General features: G+C 44.5%; 1 pseudogene; it reads right to left on the bottom strand.

Moving 5' to 3' along the window:
- The window catches only part of LOC128504391 (ryanodine receptor 3-like), a 35,206-nt pseudogene extending 21,342 nt beyond the window's left edge, over positions 1-13,864 (bottom strand).
- Positions 13,865-14,962: the final 1,098 nt, after the last annotated feature.

Genomic DNA, 14,962 nt, shown 5'->3' with positions numbered 1-14,962 from the left:
ACAAAAAACAAGACATACAAAAGATAAATAAAACAGCAAACAGTTCTTAAAAACAAAGGGACTTAAACACAGGACCCTCACTCACGAGTTTCTCCAATAAGTAGGCCTGTGGGAACTCGTTAAATCCAGATGGTTCTTATGATGTTGTTCCGATCAGAGTATATCATGGAGTTCTGCTTTGAGCTCGCTGCATTGTCCCTAAATCAGACTTTTGCAAGCAAACGCCCCTCTGACCACATGACTGCTTATATGACACCATCCCCAAGAATCGGGTCCCATCTTTGATGTGCCAATAAGTTATGGTGGGGTAAAGGTGATGGAAACCCCCCCACACTTAAGATAGGAATGGAATTCCTATAACTAAGGATCCTCATCAGTTAGGCCATCAATCACCACAGGGGTCCTTTGGGAAGATGACACCTCTAGCCAGAACAGATACAGAGGGCATTCACAAAGAAACACATTACATCAACCTCAGATTAACTCATTGAATGCTTAAACAAAGAAACTAACCACCTCTGCTGGGTTACCCTTCCATGCATCCACTACATTAAATGAGTTAATCATGACACTCAGCATATAGTGGGTACAACCACTCCATATCAAACACAGACCAAGGTACAAAGTTCTTATTTACACAAGAGTCAATATCTTCCTAGCATCCAGACAGGTAAACGTATGTTGTTATCTCGTTACATAAGGATGAGAAAGAAATCATTAACAAGACTCGTCTACGTTGGCAAAAGTGTCTACAACAACAACAACATGTATATTTCATATAAAATGGTGTTCATTTCAATTTCATATTTATATTCTGCCTCGTACTCAACCGTCAACAACACAACACAACACCTCTCTGACAACCCACCTGCTCAAGGAAGCGTACAACATTCCTTCCCAGTACCCCCGACCATCATAATCATCATCAAGCAAGCAAGCAATCAATCAACAGCTTCGACACATCATCGGAACCGGATCAACTCATCCCCACCCGACCCGTCCTCTCCTATTCTCTCACTTCCCGCTCCAACTGGATTGTAAGCTGACAAGAGCGGAGCCCTTTGCGGCACTTTGTTATTCTACGTATGTATTTCTACATTGCTTTCCCAACCGCAACAGCTCCACAGAATCTGCAAGCACACTATCAAGAAATAAAATATTAACAGCTAACTGTGAATCTTACTGTTTGTCTGCCTGACCATTGGGGGATGTGTGTCTGTCTGGGTATATATAATACAGTTGTCTGACTGTCACTCAGTCAGCATCTACATTACATTACATTTATTTATAAAGCGCCAGCCCATTCCACAGCGCTGTTACATTCATTAGAAAACCTTATAAACAAACACAATAACAAAAACAGATGCAAAGGAGAAGAGGGCCCTGCTCTTGCGAGCTTACAATCTAGCCGGTGGTTGAGGGGAGTGAGACGATAGGAGAGGACGGCTTGGGTGAGGACGACTTGATCTGCTTCTCGTGTGTTGAAGCCGTTCATTTGTTCCAATGGCTGAAATTAGGATGAAGGTTGGGAGTACTGTAATGTTGTACACCTCCCTGAACAAGTGGCTTTTCAGAGAGGTTTGGAAAGTTGTGTACGAGGCAGAAAGTCTGACTCAACGGGTAAGAGGATTCAACAGGAGGGGAGCGGCACGGGTGACATCCTGAATACGGGAGTGGGAAGAGGTAACTACCTGGATCTCTTACTGTGCATCTTCCTCAACATACCCAAACACACACACGCGCACACACACAGACATCCATATTCCTGGAATCCATCAATCAACTGTTTCCAGGTAGCAAACTATCAATCAACATGGCTGCCTCTCTACTGCTATATCTCCATTACAGCTGGATAAATAAATAAATATTACAGCAGACCATTCAGCACCATGGACAGTGGGACCTTCCCAGCTACAGCCACCCAGTACACCAATAGCGCCCACTGATACATTACAAGACAATGAGTGCATCTCTGTGACGATACGGATACCTGGAGCAGCCTCTCCCCCAGGATGGATCGTCCACAAAGGAGCGTCGCTGAGACCGGGGTCAAGTCGGTGACTGTATCTCCCCCAGGATACTGGTCTCAGTAGGGGAAACTTCTGGAGCGAGGCTGAAGGGTCAGTAGACGGTAGCAGGTTTGAACTGAGCTGGGGTAGGCATCGACTCCTTTAACCACTGGATAGGGAGGCAGGTATTGATCCCTCTGCCGCAAAGTACAGCCGTTACAGAGGCTGCCAAGTGTTAAGCTCAATGCTGACAGATCCCAAGACTCTGCCGCAACCCTCCCCAGAAAGGGACGCACACCAAACTCTTGGGGAAGACTTCTCTGTTTATTTCAAGGCAGACAAGGTTATATAGGAAAACAAGGGGTGGGTCAAACACTACAAACAACCAAGTACTTTGTAGACATAAGGAAATTAACTCAGGCATTTCATTAATACAATCCAGTAGTTCACACCACAACAAAGGATCAATACCATCATCAGCTCAAGATAATGGCAGTGCAGACAGGAAGCAGCACCAATAAACATAACGGGATTATACAATGAAGGAACATTGGTTTGAAAAGACTAAATACACATTAACCCTTCTATGCCCGCAAGTCTCAGACGTCTACCATCACATGCACCGTGTCACTGCAGTCCGTTAACGCCACACAACACATATCATGATATGACATTCGTTAAATAATACAGTCAATGAGCCAAAAACAGCATATCATAAATGCTGACACATTAGCCACCAGATAGACAGACATATATCACTTACATGTCATCACCATCCCATCTTGAGCAGAGCCAAGGTCATTTATAATAGAACTAACTCGCAGTTAGTTAGTTAGTTAGTTAGTTAGATCAACAAACTATTCAAGTTATACTCCAGCCCCCATACACACCATCAAGACATGTATGTTTGTTAGTTTGTTCTTTTGTTTGTTAGTGTGACAGAATAATCTGTCATACAGGGGGCCCAAGGTACTCAGAGATGGCTCCAGCCTGGCTGCCAAACAGGCAGGAACTCCATTGTTAAACTAATCCCATTAACAGGATGGCTACCAGGGGGATATTCAGTAGCTAAAGGGGATTAAAGGTTGGGTTGGCTACCTGTTTATCAATGTTCATTTATGTTAATGAAGTTCTGTGGTTATATCAGTCTATGTTTTACATCAATAAACTGTTCATTCCTGCTGTACTCAATTCAAGGTAGTTGTGTGTCTACTTATTGGGTACACATAGCAGGGTTCCAAGGTGCGCATGCTGGCTGGTGCTGGAAGTGATTCCGGGGACAAGAGGAGGATACATGTGGGTGATCTCTGGGAGTTACTACAGCTCTCTTGGTGAACCCGTTACAGTTAGTTTGTTGTTTTGTTTGTTATCTGATCATACCTACAGATTTCTATCCGAAAATGCACTGATTCATTCCAAAATGTACATCTATTTGGTCGCACAACCCATCCTCAGCTATGCCGCTGTATTTTGTTCAATGAAAAGCATCAATCAAAGTATATTGGAATCAACAATCCCCTACCTTAAGGCTATATGGCCAAGTGGCCTGTCCCTTAAAACTACTATTTCAAAGTCATACCTCCATATCTATCTTCTCTGACTTGCTATTGTTGATCTCCTCTCAATTCTCCAAAGGCATCAATGATCACACCTGGTTTGGTTTGTTTGTTCTTTGAACAAAACACACACAAAACAAATGAACATGACATTGCCAATGAAAACACATCAACATACACACATGAACTATAGCAACCAATTTCATTGGATTGGCCCATTCCAAACATCTATACATTAATAAGACACAATAGCTAACAATGCTATGTTTGGGTTGGCTGGTTGGTTGGTTTGTTAGTTAGGAAGGACTGACTTACTTTTACTTCTAAACGATTGCTTTACTTACTACAGTCATTCAACCACTTGTAGCAATAACACTGTCTATATGTAAAACAACAAACAAACAAACAAACACCCTCTAAAAAAAAACATTTGGACTTGCATCACAGCTGCCACCAATCTAGGAATTACCATATTTGCCCAATTATAACACAACCCCCCCCCAAATCTGATTATTAATCTAGAAACAAGAGATAAAGCCAAAATTAGAAGACAGACAAACCTATAGGGAACAAGTTTGACCAGAAACTGTTCATTCATGGAAACTATGCAAACTCTTTGGTTTTTAAGAAAAGCTAGATCGTATTTGCTCCATTATAAGACAAGGAGGGGGTTTTGTCCAGCACAAATGCTCTGAAAAATACCCCTCGTCTGAAAATCAGGGTCGTCTTATAATCAAAACTCAAATAAGTCTGATTATGAGACTAAAGTCCAGATCCCCTGCATTGATGAAGGGGACCTGGATCCTCCTGTGTTATCCCCCCCCCCCCAAATTACCATTGCTTCTGAGTCCCCGGTGCTTAGTCCTGCCAGCGTGTAGAGCTCTACACAATTCACGTAGAAAAACTCTGCTCAATCATGTAGCGGACTAAGCACCGGGGGACTCGGAAACTCTGCTAAGTTTGGAGGAGAGAGGGAGTGTTAAATGGAGGGCATAAGGCGGCATTTCTGGAGGCAGAGTGCTCTGTGAAATGCCTTCTAACCCCCCATTAATGCCACTCTGCCTCCAGAAATGCCTTTTAACCCTCTATACGCCACTCTGCCCCATTATATGCCTTTTAACCCCTTTTAATCTGGAGGCACAGGGGCATATAGAGGATTAACACAACCCCAGCCTGTAGAGCTCTATGCTATTCGCGTAGACAACTTCCGCTGCAGCTGGAAGGAGGTGCGGTTAGCAGCAGAGGGTTGTCTGCATCCATCACCTTCCCCAACTGTCAGACATCAGAGTCCCCCGGTGCCAGGAACTCTCCTCGCTAACAGCCTGGGAAGGTCTATGCCGATGGATGCAGACAACCCCCGCTGCTAACCGCCCCTCCTTCCGGCTGCAGCAGATGTTGTCAACACAAATCGCATAGACATTTACACACTGCCCGGACAACACACGGGGGACTCGGAAACACCCGTAAGTTGGGAGGAGGGCATAAGACAGAACGATCCAGGTCCCCTGCAGCACTGCAGGGATCTGGATCTTAGTCTCATAGTAACAACTATTTGACAACCCCGATTTTCAGACGAGGGTATTTCTCAGAGCACTTGCTCTGGGAAAAACATCACCTTAGAATCAAGCAAATACAGTATTACATCCTTTACAGAGGATCAGGTTAACAAACGCTCAATTAACTATACTTTACTCTAAGGTTACACATTTGGGAAGTATGACAAAACAGACTGTTGTATATACTTCTCCTCTCTCAAACCAATACCACCAATTGATATGCGTGGAGAATAATCCGCTCTGCGTTGTGTATTAATGATAAATGTAATACCCCTTGTTACCTCCTCCAAGAACTAACATATAACCGGATCCCCTTTTCCAGATAATATATATGTCTAGTTCTACTAAAGTTTTCTACCCGATATTACAATAAAACAGCCAACCCAAGATTCTTACCAGAGAGAGAGCTTTAATTAGAATCTGCCCAGATATATGTTACAGCAAAGACAAAACCAGAGTTACAGTATATACAGATGACAATCATTCATACCGATCACAAACATCCCATCTATCTAATATCTGCTGCTAAGTGTGTATGCTGTGTGGGTGATGTGCCAAGGGTGAGACTCTCCAATCCAGTCTCCTTCTGTGTGTGTTTCTACAATGTCTTTTTAAGGGATTTCTCTATTGATGTGTAAATGAGGTCCCTGTCCTGTGTTCCCAAGACCCCACCGTGTGATGTTATAGACTTGCTATGTTTCCCATGCCTATCTCCAGGTGATGCATTTCCTTCCTTCTCTACATAGTATGTGGGTGTGATATCTTCTTACAGCTGTCTTTCCTGTTACTTCCCCCCTAAGTGGCTTGCAGCTATCATACATACATATATACACACATAAACTTAATCAAGCACATATTAATTACAGATATACATACTTTGTATTTACCCCAACACAGACTACACCTAATAACATCACATTGAAGTTAGTTAGTTAGAGCTAAAAGTCATCATGGTGGTGAGCTTAAACCTCCACTTCTGGGTAAGGTGCTCAAGCACCAGCTAAAGCTGAGCATATGTCATTACACCTTGCTTGGAACATAGGAACACAGCAGCGATTGGTTAATAAGGAAGGAACTATGGCATGAATAAGGAGAACGCAGGCATTGGACGCACCATGAATAATGGCCAAAAGGATGACAATTACAAACAAGAAGAAAGTGACGTCGTCAAACACGATGCGGTACATTTCATACGGATCCCCTGCGGGGTCTTCCATCTCATCTCCGATGCCACCTCCGGCTCTCACCCCCACATACATGTGGAAAAGACGAGAACACTGCAAGAAAAGGTTGATAAATGACGCACCCTACTTTCGTTGTCATTTCAGCTCAACTCACCAAGCATTTGCCTGTTGGGTGCATATTTGGGACAAGTGCATGTTTGTGCCCTTACCGTCATCATGTCATCACACTTCATATCAGGATCGTCCTCATCCTCGCTTTTGTTATAGAATCGACGGGAAAGGTTGAAGGCCACCACCGTGTAAAGATACACAACAACAAACAGCTACAAGTCCCGCCGTGAGTACCAGCTGCAAGACAAAAAGCATCGGTGTAAGTAAGTAAGTGCTGAGCTGCACTTCAGTCAGGTACAAGACGTACAACCGGCCCTCGGCTTCTTTACGCTGTACCCGAAGGCAGCCGGGCCGAGCCAAGCCTCTGCTTTCCATCATCACGCTGCGTGCCAATGATCACTATTCCAATATCTGCTCGTCTTAACTGTGAATGTAAGCCGGCGGTTCCAAATGAGGAAGCTATGAGGACATCTTAAGCATTGCTTTTCGCCTTCATCCACCCCTTCAAATAAATAATACCCACCGCAGAGAATACAGCCAGGACCGCTACTTGTGCTATGCTATGATGATACAGCATTCAATACATCAAGTATTTCTATGATATATGATTCAATCTAGGTCACTTCATATAAGGCAGTATAGGAAAACAAACATATTAGACATATACAAACAAACACAATATTATATATAGCAATAACAAACACATATGACACACACACACAGGAACCTTATAAATCAGGTAATCATATTAATATGTACACTAGCTGGGGTGTATAAGGAAGGGGGGGTAGAGCAGCAATGCCTGTAGTGTACATCATCTCTTTTTTAACACTTCTTATGGGTTTAATGCATTCGTTCCTCTTATTACAACGCTGTCATCTTGACATTTTTTCGGAGGGAAAGGAAAATCATACAGCAATTTCCGCCTTTTGCTAACGGAAACAGAACAAAAAGAAAACACGACAGCAGACGAGAGACGGCCACTTCTTGTGACTAAAATGAACAGTCCGCGTCGTGTTTCAAGCAGCTGTTCGGTTTCAATAATTCATGAGGAAGCTACAACAAACATGGCAGAGGAGGGAAAGAGAGAGAGCAGGCGTAGTATTCCACCAGGAAGAAGGTCAGGTGAATTAGAAAATAATAATTAGTAGATAGATACACACATAGATAGATAGCACTAACAAACAAACAACACAGCACTCGATACAATACATAAATTCTAGGCCTAGAACAAGACTGGAATTGACAGATTAAGACAAACCGATACATTAGGTGGACAGAGAGCCCTGCACAGGACTGGTGTGTGTGCGCCACTCCCGCAACATGTGTGTGACCAATCCCACCCGCTCCCGCCACTAATGTAGCCAACCCCACCCACCCCCTTACCTCAACCGCAGATTTCCCGCACAGTCCCACAAGGCTGCCTTCACATTGCTCCCTCACAACATCTCTTTTCTTGATCCGCCCAGGAACCCAGCACAGTCACGGGAAGTGACATCACACCACGTGACTCAGCTGGGTTCCTGGGCCAAGCAAGAGTAGAGATGCTGTGAGGGAGCAACACGAAGGCAGCCTTTGCGGAACTGTGCAGGGTTACCAAGACCCACAGGTACAGTGCCTGACCACCTGCCCGCAACACCAGCAAGACCGCCCGCAAGTTGTTTTGCCCAATGCAGTACCCTAGTGGAGAGTGCCCAGCTCGCAAGCTTACAATCTTGACGAAACAAGCATTAGGCACAGACAAAGGGTCAGAGGTAGTGCGCCTTCTCCAAACAAGTGGGTTTTGAGATGTTTCATGAATGTTGGGAGGGAGGGTGAGAGCTGAAGGTTCCATAGAAGTAGATTCCAGAAATATGGGGGCAGATCAATCTTGGAGATGGGAAAAGGAAGAGGTCATAAGTGAGGAGGAGAGCCTTAGCCCATGGGGAGAACATAAGGATCGAGTAGGAGAGTATTTGCTTATGAGGGCACACATGTATGGGGAGGCAGTATTATGGAGGGTCAGTACCAGGACTTGAAATGTCATTCGAAAGGTCATTGGGAGCCAGTCAAGGGTTTCACAGAAGGGGAAGCAGAAAAGGAGCAACGTGCAAAGAACATAAGCCTAGCGGCGGCATTTAGGACATACTGTAGAAGAGAGAGAGTCGATGCCAACCAGAAGAGCGTTACAGTAATCAAGACGGGAAATGACAATGAGTGAATGAACCAGACTTTTTGTGGCTTCTTGGGTGAGGAATGGGCAGATGCGAGAGATGTTTCTTAGGTGCAGGCAGCAGGATCTGACAAGGGACTGAATATGAGGGAAAAAGGAAAGGTTAGAGTCAAGGATTACCAAGGCCAGCCCAAGACATAACGCCACCTGAGGCAAAGTTGAAAGCTGCCCCCCCCACACCAGGGGTCATTATCTAACCTTCCTCTCCCTCCCTCCCTCCCTCCCTATTATCTACCCCCCCCCCCCCCCCCGTTGCACTTACCTTTCAGCAGTCCTGCAGCAAGTCTCCCTGGTAGCGTTGTGACATCCATGAAGAAATAGCAGACAAGCAATTGGTAATACGGGACATGAGAGATGTAGAGAGATCGGGAGAAGACAGGTAAGTCTGCATATCGATGATACTAGAGGCCAAATGAGTTGATTGGTTTGCCTGGGGATGATAGGAGTTGGAGTACAGCCTCTTTATGCCATGCTACCACCACCACCCCCTTACACATCCATGCTATCACACACACACTCATTCACAAACATTTAAATACTCATTCGTTCCATTAATCACACATACTTCACACATTAATCACAAAAACCCCCTTACCTGAACTGCAGATCTCTCACTCAAAGACTTCTGCAGGGGCCCGTCTGCGCGAGCAACTTCTCTGGCCCCGCCCCCAGAGAAAGGAGGGGGGAGGTAGAGTTATGTGAGGACTTTGCTAGCTTCCTGTTCTCCTGCTGCTAATAGCAGAGACGCTGCTCGCGACCAAAGCGCGGTAAGCAGCACGGCCCCAGCAGACATTTTTTGGAGGTCTTATTAGAAGACGACCTCGATTATTCCGAGCATTTGCTCTGGAAAAAACCTCGTCTTATAATTAAGCAAATACGGTATATTGCACATTATATTTACTGTCACTCTTACAATTATAAGCCCAACACTTTATTACATCTTTCCATATTGTTTGGCCTACAGATACCAATCATTTACGCACCATGACACGAGGGATCCTTCATCGGGTTGGGTCTTTTCCACCGGGCTAAAATCTAGAGCGTTTTTTATCCAGACCCAGAAGTTCAGCGATTCGGTCTGCCCCGTACAAGTCGCCGTATTTGTTGATCACCTAAATACGCAAACAAACAAAAGCTGCACACAACGGTTGTTGAATTTTCAAGGTCCTCCTTAAGGTGAACACATATTTTGAATGGATCACTGTTATGGTTTGCTAGGGCTGCAACTATATCGTCTTTAAACAGGAGAGAATTTGAAGGGGAGCAGCTTCTAAAGCCTAGGAGTTTCTAGGAAACATTGCCTATATTTCTGCAGATTTACTACTGTCACCTTTGTAAACAACTTGGAAACTCGGGAAACAGGTTGTCCTTGGCTCGTGTCAGTAATGGACTGTGCTGTCCTCCGTGACCAACGCCAGCTTATAATGTCACATCCCGGCCTTCCTGCTCAGAACAATGTGCAGCACCATGTACTATACATACATATATATGTGTCTGTGTATATATAGACACACACACACACAACTGCAACACTGCATACTAACACACGATACAGGAGTCACGGCGATGTGATCTTTGTATTCTCTGTAGATTATCTAACCGCTAGAGACTCTGCCTCCCCATGGATATATGAAGCCTGCCTGCTCCTGACTCACATAGATTCATATGCACCTACTCTAACACTTTACAAAAGACAAATATCCGCGTAAGCAGAAACCTCGCATGTTACATAAGACCGCCATTTATTATTCAGCTGCTCATTAGTTTAATTCGCACAGCGTGCGCTGACAAAGACACCGTACAGTTGTTATTGTTGTTATATATATGAGGCACTGCCAGCCTAATGGGAAGTTGCCCACTATCCAGGTCGGCCAGTCAGGCCCTAGAAACACAAGCGATTGAATACCACGCGCTGCAATAATCTATCAAAACGGGTCAGTTATGTCATAAATGTTAAATATAACAATGATACATAAACGACGATTACTCTTTACTAGGTGAATGCGTGCTTCTAAGAGTTCAACTGACCTTGAATCCCCACTTAGATGGATTCTTCATTCCCCTATTTATTTCCATAAAGTCTGGCATTGTTAATAATGTTGGCGATGCTGGGCGGCAGCATTACTGATAAACTTTCATTGCAGAATTCCATTTAATGGGTAAGTCATTTGGAATAACACCACACTTTGATGCGCTGTTTGATGTATAACAGATAAACGGAGAGACGCTGCCGGCGACAAACTAAACGTAGAAGGAGACTGGGTTGGGTGACGTTACTTGCCTCCCCTCCCCCTCCCCCTCCCAGAGAAACATGACGTTTGGTACTTAAAGCATTTGTTCAACCAACACATTCTCTAAGCGGTTATCGCAGCACAATGTGACCCGATGTGGTAAAGTCCCACAATACATTATCACAGACAGACAACAATTACATTTGGCAGATCAAAGGAACCAAAAGAGAAGAAGAGGCGAGCGCATGCACACGATCACAGACACATCAATGAAAGCATCCCCCCCGGGCCGTTCCCCGGGAACGTATCGGCGTTTCTATTCTCCCTCTATGACGGAAGAATGTTATTTGGGACTTGTTTAATTTACAGAGGTAGCCGCCGGAAGCTTCGGTACAGTAAATTCACCTGGCGTTCAGCTGGGACTTAACATCTCTTCCCCGAGACTTAATATCCATGGTAACTTAAGCCAGTGGATGGAACGCTCAGATCACAATGTGAAATTGCACAGAAAAGTGACAAAGCGCAAATCGGTTTTCCGCGGTGCACACGACCGGCATTGCTGTTACTCGGCGATAAAGCTGACGGGCAAACTGGAAACGATACCGACAGGGATATTTACTAAAGGGCTCCTGTCTGAAAATCCTGCTGTTAGCAACAACACTACATGACTTATCGCACATGTCTCAGTAACCCAGATCCCACATCCCCCTAAGCCTGCGGCTAGCAAAAACATGAGGTAGGAGACGCACGCGCCACACTATCAGCCAAGCAAAATGCGTCGGGTGCAGAGACTGATCGCGGCACGCGCCGATGATACAGTCAAGTGGGTTTTGGACGTGCCCCTCAGCCAGCACTCCAGATCAGTGCCGCGTATCCGCTTTCCAGAAGGAGAGTCACTGGCTGGGGGTTATTAGTTACCCACGTAATAATACCACTAAACATATTGGGCTTTTGGACAGGATCATAGTCTAACAAACAGCTCCGGGGGCTACCAGCTGGACAGAATTGGAGAAATGGATGAAATGGCTAAAATAACAATGGCTGTTGGCACAGTTCGTTTGAGGGAGTTTTTTCAAACATTTTCCCTATCATTGCCCCTTTAAGCTGCTGAATCTTTCAGAACTTTTTAAATACTGATTGCTTTGACCACTAAGCGCACCGCTAGAGAAGTGAATCGCAAGCAAATGTGGCCAGTTACGTTACTTACCTTCCTCTTGACAAATTTATCCCAGTCATTATTAGGAAACAACCTAAAAACACAGAAAAAGGATATATGTTGTTTTAAATCAAACAAACAAACAAGCAAAACATACAATACTGCGTTTGCCCCCTTTTAAGATCTAGCTTGTTATCCACTACGCTGGAAGCGTCTCCGCCACCCTTTGCCATATAGTTTCTGACCGGCAGGCTTTGACACGAGTGCTCTGCGTGTGTATACTTTATACACGGATACAGTTGAGTTATTCGTTTTGCATAGCTGCACGACCAATGGTAACACACTGTCTGTTGTGTTTGTACATGCGCTGGCACCTTCCTGCTAAAGTACTGGGACGACTAACCGGAAAGTGCAGCTTGGACGCTGCTGGGTTCGACTTAGAAAGGCTTTTGCTCGATGCTCTGAAGCACTGCCTGATGTCCCGCATTGGCTTTCTAGCTGGAGATACATTAATGGCGGATACATGTGTTCTTTCAAAGCCGCTCCAGCCACAGGGGCCGATAGAGTGGCGTCCATACGAGAGCCCAATACGTTTTACTCATTGGGAAAAGACACACCATGCCTGTGTGCATGGACAGATGTCATATATAGATCTAGATATATAGAGAGATATATATAATATATAACCCCCGGCATAAGTCGTGAACTGTAAAACCATGCTAGCCATCGCTTATATCCACAGCCAAGAAGCACAGGCCACCGATGATAAGACAGGGCAGATCCAAGGCACGCGACTTACAGGGTGTTTATGACGAGCCGGTCCCACTGCCCTTTGATGTCGTCTGGCGGCTGCTCCGTGATGTACAGACCGTCAAACTCCACGTTGCGAACAATTTCTTTCTCTCGTTTAAATCCCACAAGAGGAACCTTTGGGGAGAGGGAAGAAGGTCACGGAACATCTGGCAGCGTTGTTAGTAACATTTTTAGTCTGGTTTCGTGTCGGATAGCGGATCAGCCACAGGTGGGACCGCAGTTAATCCCTTCCGTGGGAATCTGCCTTTATTCACTTGACTAGAAGCTCACTGGGGAAACAGGGTGTTTGTTGTTATTGCGAATGAATTGCCGAACCGTCAAACACAAGCATTTCGTGGAATTCTTTGTGTTAAAAGGGCATTTCACTTCATCCCCAATGCCGAGCTTTGTTAGGAATATAATTATCAACGCTGCCCTACAGGTAAGGATAGGAAAAGGAAACGAGGTCTGCTGGGATTGATCGATGGGCGCATATGTAATCAGTGTTGCTCAAAAAACAAACTAATTCATCATGGCAGGTGGATCCCTGCAATCACGTATGTGAACATCATGTGAAATACATGGCGTGGACGCATTGTCAGGGAAGGAGAAGGTATGGCTTGGTGACTGGGGTAGAAAGCATCCATTCCCCTTAGGACTGGAGACAGAGCGACATCATTCTGCACTGCCCCCTGTGTCACCGATACACGGACAGACAGAGGACCTCCGTACGCAAGCCTTCCGCGTGCCTGTAATGCAGCCAGCGTGGCAAATAGCGTACCTGCGTCTGGAATATCATCCCAGGACCTACAACTCATCGGCCAGGTTCCTGAAGGCACTACGGTCAACTCTATCAACATTTTACAGGAAAGACACGTGCCGGTATATACAGTACCTTCAGGCAGTAATATCCAATAACGCAGAGAAACGAGATTACGGTATGGATGATAGCAAGGATGCGGAGGGTCGGAGCCATGTAACCGGTGTTCTCTTGCAGCACAAAATAAACCGTGCCTTTGTCTGCATCCTCCTCCTCCTCCTCACACCTTCGAGTCATTGTCGGCTCTTCACGGGAAGCTTCCTCTGTCACCTAGGGGGACCTAATTTAAATAAATTTAAAGAAACATATATACAAAACAAAACACAAAATAAAGACACAACACAATAAATCTTGGATGAACCAGGCTGTGGATTTTTATTTAGTTTTAATCTTACATACAAAATAACTTTCATATAACTTATAACCGATACATATAAACCAAACCACTTTAGCCCTTGGCACAAGCGCCAGAGCACTTCCTAAATCAAAAACACCAATTGCCAACCGCCCTATAAGCCAGCTGGCATAACTTTAAACGTCAGTTCACCCCAACCGCCTCAAATGGTTATTTATTAAAGTCTTTCTAAACCATTTGAGGCCCTACCCCACAAAACCACGGCCTGTTCAACCATACATTGTACATTCACATTAAAAAGATCACAACCAATGTCAGACAAGTGAACACCACCCTGCCTATACAAACCCAAACTCCCACCTTCCAATGCCTTACGCCTCAACGTAAAACCTCCCTCCAAGAGCAGAAATGCTTCCATAGATTTATTACACTTACGCCCAACTCTTTCCAACACACGAAATTCTGGCCTCTGAAGCCACAGAAGACGTGGAATAATTTCGGACCAAATAAATATTACATCAGGAAAACACTCTTTTAAACATAAAATTAATTCCTTACAATAAATCATTAACTCTAATGATTTCGTCAATGAATAATTATGGCATTAGGCCATGGAAGACAATTAACACATTGATCTAACGAATCTTTCAACCGCACTATTCTTAAACCCCTAATGCCCACCCAGTAAATAACTATCTCATCTTTGTTAAAACCTAGATTTTCGCCATAACTTCTTATCGCCGCTCTTCCTTGTGACCAAAAAACGAACGAGTGACCAATAATCCATATTATAAACTGCCGAAGACCTGAAAGAAATTATGGTTAAACAGAAAACAGATGATACATACAATCTTACAACAAATGTGGTCTAATATACATTTTAAAACGCTCTGAATGCCATCTACCCAACCTTTTAATAACCGATTGGTCTAAACCTAATAACGCTGCTTCCGTTGCAGCGCCAATCCTAAATGAGTGCG

This window comes from Spea bombifrons, chromosome 9 (assembly GCF_027358695.1).
Source record: "Spea bombifrons isolate aSpeBom1 chromosome 9, aSpeBom1.2.pri, whole genome shotgun sequence".
Taxonomy (NCBI): domain Eukaryota; kingdom Metazoa; phylum Chordata; class Amphibia; order Anura; family Pelobatidae; genus Spea; species Spea bombifrons.
The sequence above is the reverse complement of the archived record's forward strand: the minus strand, read 5'-3'. Positions and strand labels throughout refer to the sequence as shown.